The sequence below is a fragment of the Phyllostomus discolor genome, chromosome 8 (assembly GCF_004126475.2).
Source record: "Phyllostomus discolor isolate MPI-MPIP mPhyDis1 chromosome 8, mPhyDis1.pri.v3, whole genome shotgun sequence".
Taxonomy (NCBI): Eukaryota; Metazoa; Chordata; class Mammalia; order Chiroptera; family Phyllostomidae; genus Phyllostomus; species Phyllostomus discolor.
The window spans coordinates 105,468,280-105,486,280 of NC_040910.2; positions in this window are offsets into that span (position 1 = coordinate 105,468,280).

Below are 18,001 nucleotides of genomic sequence, written 5' to 3' on the forward strand. Positions count from 1 at the left end.
TGGTCAGGATGTGCAGAAGCATGGTTTAAACCAAGAGTTAGCTTTATGACTAGAAAGGAATATAAGTGCAGTTATTAAACATAATGATTTTGAAGTTCTGTTCTTTAGCATAATTCTTCCTTATGTCTGGACCAATTATGTTTAAGTGAAAGTTAAAATTTCATTAGAATAGTTAAAATCATTTTGAATGTTTTGGAGAAACACCTTTGTCTATGTATTACTCTACAATTTTTTTTTGCCTAGCATTTGTAGGTTCTTGAGGTTTCAAATTTAAACTAAATATGAGACTATATTATGGGGTTCAGTCATCCAATGTACTTATTACTGGAGTAGAAAACTTCCTCTTGTGACGACTCCCACGTATTTAAGTAAGGGCAGGAGAAGATGATGTCTCGGCCATCACACTGAGTGTTATGTTATGCTTTGGTTGATTTTTACATCTTGTAATGGGATCACAGGAAATCAGGGTAGCATTTCATAGCAGTTCATTTCTCTGAGCTACACCTGAGGACTAGATACGGGCCCTGTTGATGGTCGTTCATATGTCAGTCATGAATTTACAACCCCTGTTGCCTGGGCTTTGGATGGCTCATCTATAACTAAATATTTATTAGATCCCAACTTCCTTGTGAGTAATAGGAGGCACATCCTTACCCCCAAGACTCTGCTGAGGGAGTTAATGATTAATGTTAAGTATTATAGTATTTTGGAGAGTTATCATAAGTACTGTAGTTGTCAGAGGACTTTGAACTTTTTTCCCTATCATGGACAAGCTATTGTAGCCCAGATGTGATACATAGAGAATTTGCGATCTCTTGTGGGGGAGGGGGTTGTCTTTCCCAGACATCTCAGAATACGTTGCTCTGATTGGTTGAGAAGGATGGCATATAGGAATTGTGGGTGTTTGTAAGCACCGAGGTTCTTGATACCTGACTTAACACAAAATCAGAAAAAGTCATGGCCTCTGTGCTTTCAAAACGGGTGTACTTAGTGACAAAGTTACAAGTGAAATGATAGGATGGCTTTGATTAGCTTCAAAATAATAAGGGAGGGAGGGAGAGGGAGGGTGGAAGTATAGACGCAGGGGGTTCAGCCATGACTATCTGCTGAAGCTAGGAAGTGGGTATGTGGGGATTGCATTAACTACTCTCACGTGTGTTTGAAAATTTCTGTACTGGAACATTTTAGGATCCTGATGCAGTAAACTTACATTATTGTATTTTACACTGTTTATCTGGCATATTCAGGTTTTGATTTGTACGTATTTGATGGTTCTGCCCTGCTTCAGTGAGTTGGTCATTTTGTTGCCTCTTAGTGGCTCACACATAGTGGGCACTTGATACCCGCTTACCATGTGAATAGCAAGTGAGCGAATGAATGAAGGTGCTGATGCCCAGCTTCAAGGAAAGAAGGAGCATTTGTGGGGAGGTTCTCTGTGCCCATTGGCTGCTGTTTCCGACAGTCATGTTGAGCAAGTGAAAGAGTTGCAACCCAGGAGTTTAAAGACGTGGAGTATGGCAGACCCGGCGTCCCTAGTGCCTCTGTTTCAAATGGTCCTGATGGAAGCAACTGAAGTATGTTACCTACTCCTTTCTTTGCTCCCTTCTCCCTCCCTCCCTTCCTCCCTTCCTTCCTTTCTTCCTTCCTTCCTCTCTCCCTCCCTTTCTTCATCTATGTGTCTATATATCTATGTATGTATTTATTTTTTCCAAACCTCTTGCAGACCTATTATGAAAGGAGACATTCTTCAGTGATCAAAGAGGAAATGAAAACATGAGCCTTAGGAGAGAAGCGAGAGCGCTGTCTTGTACCCTGTGGGTTTCTGCTCAGGTGTGGAGTTATTGAGCTTCCTCTATGGTATCTGTAAGGGCACAGGAGGTAAGAGTTAGAGTCTAGGGCAGGGGTGTCAAACTCCTTTTCACCGGGGGCCACATTAGCCTCGTGGTTGCCTTCAAAGGGCCGAATGTAATTTCAACTCCTTAACAGTTAAGAAATAGTTACATTTATACAGTCCTAAAATTATTTTGGTCCTTTAAAGGCAACCACAAGGTTGATGTGGCCCCCGGTGAAAAGGAGTTTGACACCCCTGTTCTAGGGCCTGCCTTAAGTGGGAATACTAACAGGAACTGCCCACATAAACCTAGTATCCTGCAGAACTCTCCCTTCAGAATAGGCGTACATAATAACTAAAGCCACCATGCAGAAGGGTACAGTAAGACACATTTCCTGTCTCAACCTTGGTGCTTTGTGCAGAGGAAAAATAAATCTTCCCCGAGAACTTGTAGCCACGGCCAGTCAACACGGTCGTTGTCTGTACTTACCCACGTCTGTGCGTGGTCTGAAAACCTTAACGGAGAACTTGGTTTAAAATGGTCTCTGATCAGTGACGTCCTCAGCCAGCAGGCAGGAGGAAATTCATGTCCTCGCTGAAATAATGTGACTTCAGCTGAGGCTCAAAGAAGCTATAGCTGTATGGAGTGTGAGCCCACCGACAAACAGTGGGATTGGATCTACAAAGACGTCAGCTGTGGAATCATCAGAAGGAGAATTTATTTGAGTAAATAAAAGATACACTTGCACATTGGAGCAAGTACAAAGACATTATAAAACTTTACCGAGAAGACCTGAAAATAACCCAGAAGAAGTGAATAATGTAAATAACATGAACAGTTCAGTGGGTGGGCCGACGTTGGAGTAAGCAAGGCGAAAGGGAGAACTGTGGAACAAGAAGATAGTTCTGAGGACGTCAGCCAGAATGCGGCTAAGTGGCGAGGGGGAGTCAAGAGACGTGAAGAGTGAGGAGGTCTAAATACTGCCAATCAGAGCCCAGAAGGAGACAAGAGAGAATGGGAGAAGAAAACATTCAATGAGGCAAGCAGTGAACATTTCCAGAACTGTTTAAAGAAACACGTTCTCAGATTAAGGGGACCTCATGAGCTCCAAGCAACATGAATAACAACGAAGCACATCTGTACACATGGGAGCAGGAAACCAAATACTAAAGATCTTGCAAGCACGCAGAGGCAGAACAAAGCCAATGGACAAAGGAGTGGTGACCGCAGTGGCCGACGCCTCAGGAGCAGCAGCGGCCACTGGACGTGGACCCGCATCTTCAGTGGGCTGAGAAAATAACGGCCACCCTGGAGTTCTTCTACTCAGTGACATTATCTTTGAAAAATGGGAGTAAAATTAAGCCATTTGCAGGATAACAAACACTGAGTGTGCGATCAGCAGACTCCCACCAAATGCATTCTCAGTGAATGTATTTTCAACAGAGGGAAGATGGTCTCGGATGGATCCGAGGTGAAAAAGGGATGACGAACAAGGTGCTAAATATGCACCAAATCTCAGCGGATACTGGTTACACAATAACATGTACTGTGAAGGAAAAACAACGTAGGATTGCAGTAGATGAGACCGGGAGGGGATGAATGGTGTTCTGTTGTTCTAAGGTCCTTGACTATTCGGGAAAAGGGTGAAGATGCGGATTAGCTTTAGACATTGACCAGCTAAGTGTGCTCATGACGTGTTCTGACTTCGTAGTTTCGCTCTTCACACGGTGAGTAATGGCCCCCACATTGACCTGCAGACACACGGGTGCATCGGCACACAGAGCTCGGGAACAGATCTGCTGTGTGTGGAAACACAGTTTCTAGCTGGTTTGGTGTACAAGTCAGTGTGGAAAGGAATTAAGTATTTCTATACTTAAAAAATGGAATTGAGCCCTGGCTGGCATAGCTCAGTGGATTGACCTCGGGCTGTGAACCAAAGTGTCGCAGGTTCGATTCCCAGTCAGGGTACATGCCTGGGTTGCAGGCCATGACCCCAGTAACCGCACATGGATGTTTCTCTCTCTCTCTCTTTCTCCCTCCCTTCCCTCTCTAGAAATAAATAAATAAAATCTTTAAAAAATGGAATTGTATTTCTATCTCAGGTAAAATATGCATGTACTAAACAGAAATAAATTCCAGTCTCATTAAAGAAACAGGGAAAGGTACAGACGATACAACATTTAGAAGAAAATGCAGAATAATATCTCTAGGAATCAAGGTAAAAAAGTATTTCTTAAACAAGACACAAGAAGTGCAAACTATGAAGTACAAAATTGATACCAATTTAACAGTTTTTGTCCATTAAATGGCTATTATTATATGACAAAAGCCCCCAAAAGAAGAGCAGATATTTAAAATATATGTAACTGACAAGGACTTCGTTTCCAGAATATGAAAAGACTGCCTACAAGTCAATCATAATAAGAAAAGCAACCCAGGGATAAAGTGGGCAGAAGTGTGAACAGACTTGGCACAGAGGAGGAAAGCTGAACAGCTCATTTCATACCCGGAAACTGTGATAGATTAAAAGGTTGGGTGATATTAATTGTTGAGGGGAATGTTCGTCCTCTGACAGCGGTGTGTGAGTAGCTCAATTCTTTGGAAAACAGTTTGACATCTCAGGAAGGTGAACATGTACATACTTACCATCCAGTAATTCCATCCCTAGATATGTGTTCCAGAAAAATTCTTGAATATATTTATCTGAAGACTACAACAATATTCATGGAAACAGTGTTCGTAATGCTGACACACAGCAGCCCAAATACTCATCAACAGTACAATGAATAAATATACTGAGGTATAGTCATGCACTTTGCAGCAGTTTAAAATGGGTAAACTACACTTGTATATGGATGAATCTTTAAGAAGCATAATGTTCTGGTGTGGCTCAGTGGATTAAGTGCTGGCCTGCAAACTCAAAAGTCACTGGTTCAATTCCCAGTCAGGGCACGTGGCTGGGTTGTGGGCCAGGTCCTCAGTTGGGAGTGTGTGAGAGGCAGCTGATCAATGTATCACTTCTTCATCGATGCTTCTCTCCCTCTCTTCCTTCCTTCTCTTCTCTTTAAAAATAAAAAAAAAAGCACAATGTTGAGTAAAAGAAACAAGACACAAAAGAATCTATTCAGGAAAATTCAGTTGGTCTAAAGTGCAAAACCAGACTTCCGGCCAAGGTGGTGGCGTAGGCAGACATGGCTCACCTTTTCGCACAATCACAACAAAATTGCAACTAAAATATAGAACCACCATCACTCAGAACTGACGGAAACTGAGTTGCATGGAAGTCTGACAACTACAGAACTAAAGAAACCACATCCATCCAGACTGGTAGGAGGGGCGCAGACTCAGAACAGGCTGGTCTCTCACCTGCGTGTGGTAGATAAAAATTCAGAAGGGATATCCTGGGAGTGAGGAGTCCCAGCCCCACAGCAGGCCCCCAGCCCAGGGTTCCAGTGTTAGGAAGATAAGTCCCCACAACTTCTGGCTGCAAAAACCAGCAGGGATGGAGTTGGTGGAAGAAACTGCTGGAGCCCCAAGCAGTTTCTCTTAAAGAACCCAGACACAGACTCACCTATTCAGGCTCACTCCCTGTGGGATCCAGAGCCAGGCAGGCAGCTCGAGGGGCACCAGTGGTGTGCAGAGGGAGGCTGAGGTGCTTGTCATCAAGGCAAGCAGAGCCATTGTCTGTTTTTGGGTCCTTAGCCCCACAGAGCCGGCAGGCTGGTGCTGGATTTAAGATTCCACCAATCCGGCCAACAGTTTGACCTGCCTTGGAGATCCCCAGAGACTCTGCCCCACCCAGTTTATGGGCCTACTCAAACTGCTTTTCCATAGGAGTAGCTCATGCTTCACAACTTCCTAAATCCTCTCAAACGAGCAGCAGCTAGCCTCAGCAAGCACCATGCCCAAAACTAGCAGCCAAGGTCACTGCTTGGCTTCTCCTGGGAATCTCCCAGCCCAGCACAAGTAGCAGTCATCTCAGATTGCTTTATAACTCTGGCAGGGTGGCCTGGGCAAAACACAGGTGGGGGCTGACCTTGACCTGCACCACCCAGGAAACCCCAGGGCCAGCACACCCAGTGGACAGCTACAGACCACACTGGAGCACTACCATCCTGCCCCCACACAGCTGATCCACCATGGAGGACGGAGGTCAGTGGTCAGTGGTCACAGCCAATCCTTGCAGCTGACTGGCCTGAGTAAAAATCCCTCCTATTGATCTGCCAACAGCAGCCAAGGCTCAACTGCAAGAAGAGTGTGTAGTCAGCCCACATAAAGGGCGCACCTCGAGTACCCAGCTTAGGTGATGGGGAGGCTGTGCCATTGGGTCCCACAGGACTCCTACTACCTTGGGCCACACTACCAAGGCATGAAGTCAAAGCAGCTTTACTAATACAGAGAAACAAACACAGGAGGCTGCCAAAATGAGGAGACAAAGAATATGGCCACATGAAAGGATAGATCAAAACTCCAGAAAAAGAACTAAAAAAAAATGGAGGTAAGCAATCTATCAGATGCAGAACTCAAAATACTGGTTATAAGGATGCTCAAGGAACTTGGTGAGGACCTCAGCAGCTTAAAAAGATCCACTCAGAAAGGAAGGATACACTAATTGAAATAAAGAATAATTTACAGGGAAACAACAGTAGAGTAGATGAAGCTGAGAATCAAATCAATGATTTGGAGCACAAGGAAGCAGGAAACAACCAGTCAGAACAACAAGAAGAAAAGAGAATCCAAAAAAAAAAAAAAAAGCAGGGATAGCGTAAGCAGCGTGTGGGACGACTTTAAGCAATCCCACATTTGTTTCATAGGGGTCCCAGAAGGAGAAGAGAAAGAACAAGAAATTAGAAATCTATTTGAAAAAATAATGAACGGAAACTTCCTCATTTGGTGAAGGAAACAGACATGGAAGTTCAGGAAGCACAGAGAGTCCCAAACAAGATGGACACAAAGGCCCCCTCCCATCCCAAGTCACATCATAATTAAAACCCAAAGGTTAAAGATAAAGAGATGGGAGGGGGTGTGGGAGAATGGGTGAGAGGTGAGGGGATTAAGAAGTGCAAATAGATGGTTACAGAACAGCCATAGGGATATAAAGTACGGTGTAGGAAATGGAGTAGCCAAAGAACTTCCACGCGTGACCTGTGGACATGGGCAAGGGTGGGAGAATGGCCTGAGGGAGTGGGGGGTGCTGGGTGGAGGGGAGCAAAGGGGGAAAAATTGGGACAACTGTAATAGCATAATCAATAAACTATAATTTAAAAAATAAGGTATAAAACCAGACAAAACTAAGTCATGTGTGAGTGGGGGTGTAAGGAAGACAGCGCGGTGGAAGCCAGCAGTGGTCACCCAGGTCCTCCTGTAGCCGGAGGCATGGCCTCTGCAAGTCCTCTCGGAGTCTGGGGGGTGTCCGGGTCACTTCCATTTTTTGAGGTTCTTGATATATTAAACGAGTGGAAAAACCCAAAATAGGGCAACCCAAATTATCCACGTTTGAAATGTTTTTATTGCCTATACATTACCATATTCAACAAAAGTATCAATACAATATATGTGTACCAACCACAGGATTTATAACAAATAACAACTTGGGTCACTGTAGACTGTGGATCAGTGCCGCGATACCGTTTTGGCTGATGGGATGCATATTTTCTTTCAGTCCTGGAAGTGAGTACTGAGATCAGATCATTGGCACATTTGAATTGAACGGCCAAGGTCTCTTACTGGGAAGCCTGGCACGCTGCGTGGCCCTCCTCACCCCTGCAGGTGGCCCTGGGTTATTTCAGAAAAGTTAAAGGTCATACCAAGGACAACACGTGTGTATACTTCTTTCATAGCAAGTTGACTAAGAGAGAGCCCACCCAAATTCCTCCCGAAACACTGGGGACATTCGTCCCCAAGACAAATTCTAGCTTCTGTCCTTAAAAATCACAGCTGAGAAATCACGGACTGCTCAGTTCCTGCTTCGAGCCATCGGCCGTCCATAAACGCTAAGGTCCACTCTCAGCACACCTGCCTGCAAGCGCAGGTCTGACTGTTTGACCGCTGGGAAACTTGTGACACTTAGCGGTCAAGTCCAACACATCGTCCTCTAAGACCTAGCCCCCACCTACCTTTCCAGAGTTCCCCTCTCTCCCTCCGAGCCTCCAACTCTACACTGATGTCCCTCCATCCTGAGCCTTTGCACATGCTGTCCCCTTCTCTCCTTCTGGGTGTCATTTCTTCCCTGAGGCCATCCCTGTCCTCCCAAATTTTCTTCTTCCCAAGATGACCGATTGTCTCGGTTTGCTGGAGACTGAGAAGCTTTCTGGGATGTGAGACAGTCAGTGTTCCAGCCAGCACAGACTCAGGCCAGCGGGACACTTGGTCACCCCATTCCTGTCTCCCACACTCTTCTCTCTCTCTGGGTGCGGCATGTCCATGCCTCTTGGCCCCGATTCCTCTCCAGGATGAGATAAGGATGACTCCTGGAGCACTGACTCGGGTCACTGGGCAGCGATGGCGGTGCCCTTTATGATGCATGGGGGCGGGGGAGCCTGGCCCTGGGGCAGGGCCAGGAGAGAGTCTGGGGCAGGGTTGGTGCAAAGGGGTACAGGCATGTTGTTTGCGGACATGCCGAGTGTGCGGGGCCTGCATTGCTAGATCAGGTGTACACAGCCTGTACGTGACTGGTGACTCTTCCGGTCTGGAGGGAACTGTGTAATAAAATGTAGGAGACGCTGCCTGCGGCCATGTTACTTGTGACATTATCCCCTGTGCACAAGTTACCTCGTGTACTCTGGGTCACTCGGGGTCTCTCAGAACCCCAGAGTCAGGCCTCTGCACGGACAGACCGCGAGTGCCCGGGAGAAGCAGAGGTCCTCTCCCCCTCTAGGCTGCCCTGCTGCGTCGCCACAGTGCGCCAGCCTGGGAATGCAGTGTTCTTGGTGCTCCAGTGCAACTGGTTCAAGATCCAGAAAATCTTCACTAGATTTAGTTAACTAAATGGTAATAGCTGATTAGCACGGAACGTTTTGGATTATAATTTAAGGGAAGAAGTTATCAGTGATTCCGTTTTATGGCGTACTTTTGTGATATACGAACAACCCAAATTGGGTGTTTTGAAAACAAGTGCAAGCTGCCGTTGCTCACCGTGCGTATTTTTTCATGGCGCTCACTTTTATTTATTTATTTATTTATTTTAAATATTTTATTTATTTATTTTTAGAGAGGGAAGGGAGGGAGAAAGAGAGAGAGAGAGAGAGAGAAACATCAATGTGCGGTTGCTGGGGGTCATGGCCTGCAACCCAGGCATGTGCCCTGACTGGGAATCGAACCTGCGACACTTTGGTTCCCAGCCTGAGCTCAATCCACTGAGCTACGCCAGCCAGGGCTTGGCGCTCACTTTTAAATACCAAGAACTGTAGGCTCTCCTACCTGGCAGAGACCTTGAAAATTGCGCAGGCCGTCCTTCTCACTCTACAGGCAGGAAAGCTGAGGTGTTCGTAGGCTGAATGACTTGCCTGTAGTAACGATACAAGTAGAGAAAGTTGAGTTGAAACAACACGATGTTTGCTCTCTGCATTGATTTCCAGTAAATTTGCCCGACCCCCGGGAGCTGTCTCACAGACACAACCCTGATGTGTAAATAACACTTTCGCCAATTAAATTACTGCTTAGCAGGCTAATAATATAAGGCATGTGCGCCACACATTGTAGTTTCCACCCTGGGGCTGGAGACTTTCAGTGTCTCCCTCTACTTGCTCCTCACAGCACAGCATTGACATCAACGCTCTGAGACGGGGCCGTGATCACAGGCTCCTGGAGCGAGGCCCAGAGTACACGATGCCCCAGACCAGATGGAGAGATGAATTATTAATGAGCCATCAGAACACGAACGGCAGATGAGTTCACATTTCAGCTCGGCTGGGGGTTATGTCGTTACTTTTTAATGTGCGCACATGTAAGTTAAAAGGACTATATGAAACAGAATATTGATTAAAAGGGACCCTCTAGATGCTTAAGAGAGAAAGACAGAGAGAGAGAGAGAGAACAAGGGGGAGAGACTGGGAGAGAATAAGCTTTTCCTAGAGTCGGGTTTTGGAAGAAGCACTTGTAAACAAGTTTCAGTAAAACTGCCTGAAAATATTAGCACTTTCGGAACCAGGCAGTTGACAAAGCATGAAATGAAGTTTTGACCTCTAGCTTTTCAAAGCAGAAAAATAACCAGGCCAGCGAGTCACGTCATATATTCTTCAACAAGTATTTGTTGAGTGTTTGCATTCTGCAACAAGGGTGGCCGGACGCTGCTCGCAGGGAGCGTGTGGTCTGGGAGAGGAAATGCCAGCCTGGATTTTAGTTTTAATTTTCATGCGTGTGGAGGAGGCGCGTGGGGTGTGAGAGCAGGACACAGAGGCCTGAGGGGTCCTGAAGATCAGGAACTGGGCGAACGAGTCAGCCTGCAGGCACTGGGATTCAGGCTGTGTATCAGTTGTGGAGTTGGGGTGCTGGCTGATGAGAGGATAAACCCTCCAATAGTCCTGCTTGGGCATCGGAGGGGCGGGAGGAAACAACCCTACAGCCAGAGGCCCCATTTAACCTGGCTTAGCAAAGCGGAGGCGGAGAACCACCATCATTGCCACAAGTGACGATAACCACTGAGGACAGCACAGCTTTTTGCGGTTTTGCATTTGGTTTCGGTGATGTTTCCCGACCTGACAACAGGGCTCCTCACCTTTGTGGGGACTCACCCGGTGTCAGCGGGAACTCAGTTGATGGATACTTTTCAGGAATGAATTGCTGCTCTTTGGCTCTCACAGCACACCTAATATTTCGGACGCCTCACGTCCCATAAGGGACTCTTTGTGTGGTGTTTTCTGCCTTTTTTAAGCAGCAGAAAGGCAGGGAAAGCCTGGAGCAGTTTCTTACGTGCTGACACTTAGGTTGAGGGATACGTAATAATTGCTGCCCAGAGCAAAATATAACAGGATTTCCCGGGCAAGCCTTGTCTTGATGGAGTGGGCAGGCGGGGAGCTGCCGCGCACGCTCTCTCCCAAGAGATGCGTCTCTGCAAAATGAGCTGTCAGAAGGGCCACAGGCCGGGAAGCCCGGTGTGATCACGGAGCGATATGTTGGTTCTGAGGAACTGACGTTAATGTCGACACACGATGGCTCCGGGCGATTTGATCTGTCCCAGTAATTCATTTCGTCTTCTGCTGCAGCACTCCCGTGGTTCCTCGGTCGTCTGAGGCTTGTGAAAGGTTTACCCGGCGGCTTTTCAGACGCACAGGATTTACTGTGGTGTGTGTTCGGTCACCAGTATGTTTACTGAACATGACAAGGATTAGGTATGACATTTGACATTTGACACTTGACCAGAGTTCAGGTTCTCTAACTCAGACCCACTCACCGCCCCCGGATCACCCCAACACGGCACCCCGGCATTGTCAAAGTGGGAAAACTGCAGCAGAACGGGCCCTAGTAGCAACGGTCAGTTAGTCGCAGAGGAAAAGCGGCAGCCCGTTTCGCTGGCCTGTGCCACTCCCGTGTCAAAGCCACCACCTTCAACTGCGCTGTCTCCATGAGTGCGATGAGTGTGTCTCTGTCATTTCGCATCTTAGTATTTCGGGGGTTTCACCCAACATCTTTAGTGTGGAAACTTGAGTAAATCTGTTTTGGTAGAACTACAAGAAATCTTGTAAAAACTTTGTTCTTTTTACAGTTCTGTTAAAATGGGCTTAGTAAGTACTTTGCATATTATTCAAAAGTTTTGTTATTTTAAAATTGTACCAAGGCACACACACAGGCGATCATCCCCAAGGTAAAAGCCATCACACAATCTTTCTTTTGGGATGAAGCAGTTCTTTTGATGAGGAAAGAATAAAGCCACTGGGAAATAAAATGACTTCAAACCTGAAACTGACTCAAAAACTTTAAATCTGTGTTTCAAATGTCATTTCAATTTCTGTGCCTTCACCATAAAACAATTCACGGGTAACTGACTTTGAATTATTCTTCCACTTTTGCTTATAAGCCTATTTGCCCGTGTGCAACTCCGACATGCCCCACGTTAACAATGAAACCCAACATGTGTTCATACATACACATTTGTGTACAGTCCATGTGTATGTAGAGATACGTGTGTTCACGACATTAGGGTATAAAGGAAATGTCAGATCTACATGAGCCCTGATTAGGAGGGGAAAAGGTTGGGTGACTTTTTCCTATTTTATTATTTATTGAGAAATAGTGTATTTAAAAATAGATCAGAAAAAGAGTGAAAGGATGTCTTTGTCCTGGTGTGGATATTAAAAAGCACCATTCGCCCAAACCACCCAGCACCACGTTTTCCTCCTCGCTGCACCACTGGTCCTACGCACGTGCGGCCAGTGTCACAGACACCAAGGGTGCAAAGCACAGACTTTGGTGGAGATCGGGGCTTGACCTCCATCTCTGCTGGGAGCGTGCTGTGTGAACGTGGGCGAGGCTCGTACTCTCTCTGAGCCTCGCTCTATCCATATGTAGAGTGGAGGATGGTGACGACGCCCCGCCAGCACAGCATTGCTTTTGAGGATTAAATGAAATGATGTATTTGAAGCGCTTAGCCCAACAGTTGAGGAAGCGCTCACTGAGTCGTAGCCACTAGTGGCAGCAGTGGTCCACTAGTGGGAGTGCACTAACTATAAACTTGGGGACCGTGGCAGGAACAGGGTCACCTACATTTACCATTCACTGCACACCAGGCTAGTAGCCTTGTGCCATTGGCGTGGATTGCGCCCATGTATGTGGCTAGCATTCCATGAGCTGGGGGCCCATCTTCTGGGTGGAAATGTAACTGAGAGAGCAGGTGATAACGTGGGACTCCATACTAAGACCCAGCAATGTTGTAAGTGGGGGAGGCATTCATGGGTTACCTCGATAGCAGGCTCTGTGCTGGGCGCTGAGGAGAGAAGAATGTGTAAGACTCGGCTCTGTTCCCAAGTCTATTCCACGCCCGTGTGTGCATGTGTCTGTGTGCAAGTGTGTGTGTGCGCACACGCGTGCGCCAGCGGGGGGGGAGGTGGGGAGGGAGCCAGAGAAGCAAACTTGGCATGGCGAGAGCTTGGGGGATGCACTCAGCTATCAAGTTGTTCCCTCCCCGGGTCTCGTGCGCCCACGCCAAGGAGGTTACGGTCAGCTGGAGAGGACGGGTCAGGGACACTCCGGCTAAGCTTCTAGAACAGCGCTGTCCACCAGTGAGCTGTACAGGCAATTTAAGTTTTCGAGGAGCCACGTTAAGACAAAACAAAACAAAACCCAAAACAGGTGAAATTAACTTTAATAATATATTTTACTTGAGCCAGTGTATCTGAAAGTGTATCCAAAACATAAACTCAGCATAAACGTATTGAGCTATTTCATCTTTATTATTATAATTTTTTGGACTGTCTTGGTGATGCCGTGTGCATTTCCCACTCACGGCACGAGGACAAGCCAAGTTTCAAGTGCCCTGTAGGTCCGTGAGGTTAGCGGCTGCCCAAATGGGAGGGCAGCTCTGGGGCTCAGCTTCTCAAAGCCTGGTCCTCGGCTTCAGGGCAAGTGTCCCCTGGGCCCCACCCCCACCTCCTGAGCCGGAACCTGTGTTCTAACAAGGTCCTCGGTGAATCACGGAGGTTCGCTGCCAGCTGGCTCGCTATCTGGGCTCGCACACCCTGTCCTCCGGCTGCGTTTCCTTATCAGGGATCCTTGGATCGACCATTTCAGCGTTATCAGAGCAAAGGCAGAGTTCAGTGTCACCCTGGTTGGACTCGGTGGTGTCCAGTTAGGGTTCTCTCAATCAGAAAGTCAAGATATTCTGGCAAAGAACAAAAGAAAGGCAGGGGAAAGACGAGAGGGGTATGTTTGTTTATGTCACCGATGCATCGAATGACACCACCATTGTCATCGTTGCTATTCTTTTCCGACATGCATTTGGAGAGGGGAAAGGCGGGCGAAGAGTGAGGGGGTCTGGCTAGGTTCCTCACCCATGGACTTCTCCTTGTCGGAGTCTCCCCCACCTCCGCCCCCCACGGCTGGCGTCATGGGCATGTGACCTGAGAAGGGCCGAGCACTCGGTCCTCTTGGTGTCTGTGTGCAAATGTGTGTGTGTGTATGTGTGTGTGCACGCATGCGTGCACGGGGGGGGTGTGCTTTGATGCTTTGTTGTCACAGTGTTGCAATTCTTAATAATTCTGAAGAGGGGCCCTGCACTTGCATTTTGCACAGGGCCTTGCAAATTGACACAGCTTGCTGCCGCCCTCCCTCAGGGCGGTGTTTATGTGCAGCTGCAAGAGAGTCCGGGCCCTTTTATGACATGTTAAAGGGACTTATCTAAGAAAAAGAAGATAAAAAACGTGTACAGTAAAATGACAGCAAATTCTCAATTATTAACAACCACACCTAAAACAAAACCAAAAGAAACTAAGCAAACAACAAGAACAGGAACAGAACCACAGAAATGGAGATCACATGGAGGGTTAGCAACAGGGGAGTGGGAGGAGGAGAGAGGGGGAAAGGTGCAGAGAATAAGTAGCATAGATGGTAGGTAGAAAACAGATGGGGGGAGGGCAAGAACAGTATGGGAAATGTAGAAGCTAAAGAACTTATGACACATGGACAGGAACTAAAGGGGGAGAATGTGGGTGGAAGAGGGTGTGCAAGGTGGAGGGAAATGAATGGGGGGTAATGGGACAACTATAATAGCACAATCAATAAAATATTTAAAAAAAAAGAGAGAGTCCGGGTGTTAGGATTTGCGAGGAGCCAATGCTCTTTTTCACTTTCCTATCACCACCATATTTTTATAGCCTGAGAAATAAAAGAGAGATAACCCGGGCCTTGCGGGAGAGGGGGGTTTGGGCCCAAGGAGCTGTGGGATAATGCTGTTCTAAAGCCTGACGTCCAGGTAGGCTGAGTGCTGTCACTAGGCAGCAAAGCCCCATCCACCTCGGGGCAAAGAGTAAATCGGCGGGTGTCAGCAGCCCCGCCCTCCCAACTGCCCCCACCCGGTTTATTGCCTGCGCTGCTGGAACAGAGCCGGGCACAGCGGGGCCGTGGCAGGTAGTCAGCCCGCTGGGCCTGCTCACCTTGGAAGTTCCATATGGGTGAAAGCTGAGGAGTTCACTTGCTTCTATCTTATAATTCTTTTTTAAAAGATTTTATTTATTTATTTTTAGAGAGGGAAGGGAGGGAGATAGAGAGAGAGAGAAACATCAATGTGCGGTTGCTGGGGGTTATGGCCTGCAACCCAGGCATGTACCCTGGCTGGGAATCGAGCCTGCAACACTTTGGTTCACAGCCCGCACTCAATCCACTGAGCTACACCAGCCAGGGCTCACTTGCTTCTATCTTGTCAAAATTTTTGAATATTGCTAGCTTTAGTACTGAGACCCAAAATCAAATGCTTTGAACCAACTCAAAGCTTGTGGACCTAAGAAAATGATTTAATTTTAATGCCAATCTAGTTGGTACAAGGAGGTATGCCTTAGCCTCGAAGTTTGGTTCATGGACCAGAAGGATTGACACCATGGGGAACTGGCTAGAAGTGCAGGCCTTGGGCCCCACCTCGGACCCACAGACCCTGTCTGTGTTTTCAAACGATCCTCCGGTGTTTGTTGTGTGCATAGTAAAGTTTGAGAGGCATTGCGACCATGTGCTCTGCATCTGGTTAGCTTGGCTGGGGTGGTGGCGGCAGGAAAGCTGACCCGTTCGTAGGTGCGTCCGCTCGGTGCCTGCGACCTGTGGGAGAGCCACGGGAAAGCCACCACGGAAGAAATAGTTAACGGGTTTTGGGCAGGAAGATTCAGGAGCCGGGAGACTGGGGCCTGCTGTGATTCAGTAGGAGCCTCCTAGAATATTTGACATTCCATTCATTTACATACTCATTCATTCACAAATCTAAATATTGTAAGTGGGTGCTAGGCCCTCTGTAGGCCCTGGGGATACGATGGTGAAAAAACACCAAAGCCCCTTCCCTCGCGGCATTCGGACCAAAGTAGGGGGCTGGGGGTGGAGGGAGCGAGTCACAGGATGAGCCACACAATGGAGACAGACGGAGGGGCCTGGGGTTGGGTGGGGCTGGGGAGGGCGCACTTGTGTGCAGAGTGACTGGGACAGGCCTCGCTGTGGTATCTGAATGACAGCAGGAAGTTGCAGGGGTGGGGGTGGGTGGGGAAGGGAAGAGCAGAGGAGAAATCTGGGGTGGGGAACCTTCCAGGTGCAAAGGTCCCGAGTGTGAGTGTGGGCGGAGCAGCGCACAGGTGGCATCGTCCTCCCGGGACTCGGCTTCTACTCCGGGCCTGGGGGAATGCTGATCCCCTCCGTCTTTAAATAGAGACACATAGACCACACAGTATAAAGACTGATTTTTACATGAACAGAACGGGTGACACACACTTTTTCGAATGCATATTTTTCTGTGCAATTATTTGAGAGGGTAGAGTAGTATCGGTGGTGTCACACACGCAATGTTGAATGCAAAGAACTCCACATAAAAGCTAAAGAACAAACCGGTAGTGGTTCAGGGTGAGGCCCTCAGGACTCTGGCGAGTAACTGGAGTTGCCTTCATTCATGCCTCCACCCCGGCCACCCATCCTTCCATCCGCCCATCTGACTACTGGAACTTCCGAGGGCCTAGTGTTATCTAGGCTCCACTGTGAGTAAGCCTGTTCTCCCTTGCAGGGTTCACAGTCCAGGCAGGGAGGCTGGCTCAGGGCTTGCAGGCGGCGGTGCGGAAGCAGCTGGCGGAGGTGGGGGGCGGGTGGAAGCTGGGACGGGCAATGGGAATGACATGCAGCAGATGCCACCTGGCAGACGCGGTGTTCTCGCCGCAAAATGTTATTCGGAGCTTCCTCGTTCCTCCGAAAAATACCTTTCAAGCTATTCACAGCCTTTGTCTTTCTTCCTTCCATGGTTACCACCAAACAGTCTTTGATATCCAATTTAGTTGGTAGGCACGTCGGCCATGCCACAGAGGCACACGGGACGATGCTAAAACACCACGCACCGCACAGCGACGCTTTCATTGTGAATGAATAGGGGTCTCTTGTTAATGGGGTTTACATGGTTCCACTTCCTCAGCTCCCAATCAACCTCGACTGGGCCGATAAAACCTCAGCTCCCAATCGACCTCGACTGGGCCGATAAAACCAAATTTCCGAACCTTGGAGTTTGATCACCGGGCCTTCGTCAACAGCCGTGTGCCGAATGAGTAAGCGTGTAAGGCGCGGTGGCGCATCTGGAAACGTCCCGTCTGCCCCGCCCACGAAACGCAGCCGCCCAAGTGGGGCGCCTGCGGCCACCAGGGGGACACGAGCAGTCGCGTAGGGAGCGGCATGACAGCCTCTGGTAGTGCGTCACAGGATACAGGCTGTCAGAGGAAGGGGGCTAACCCAGCCCTAACTTCGAGACGGGGCCGCGGAGGGCTCTCAGGTCAGGAAGGTATGGACTCCGCGTCTCCCGTAGTAAGCACCCAGGTGGTACTTCCTCTGAGCCAGCGAGTGAGTGAGTGGATGGATGGATGGAGGGATGGATGGATGGACGGATGGACGAGGGGTCCACGTGATCTGTGCTAAAGAGAAAGAAACGTCTTTGTATTTTCTCAAAAATGCCTGTTATTATGGTGTCTACTACCAGTTAGAATGTATTTTGCTGTATTTCTTAACCTAAACAGGGAATTTGACGCGCGCTTCTGTAGGGCAAGGAGCACGGAAGATCGTTTCCTGTGAGCTTCGTCCTGGGAAAGAACGCGGGACCTGGAGCCCAGGGACGCGGGCTTTCGCTCACCGTGCGGCTGTGACCGAGTCTGCGGACTCTTCGGGAAATAACATTATGGGAGATGAAATGAAACATTGGGGCTCTAAATTCTTGATTCCGTTTTTTGACTTTTAGAAAGTATGTGTTTACCTCTTGCTCCCTCTGCTGGACGATTGGCTTTCTGCTTTGGTCTGGCGATGAATGCTTGTCTGTTGCAGAGCTGTGGGAGTTTCTTTTTTCTTATATTTGTACTTAAAAGTCCCCAAGATTATACTGCGTTGTAATTAGACTTTAGAGAAACCCTTAACTCTATGGCCCTCAGCCCGCAGACCCCCCATCTCAGGGGGGTGGGGGGTGGGACCTGACGTCGTAGGTTAGGTACACAGTTCAGGCTCCCGCTGTGTTTGGCATTTGT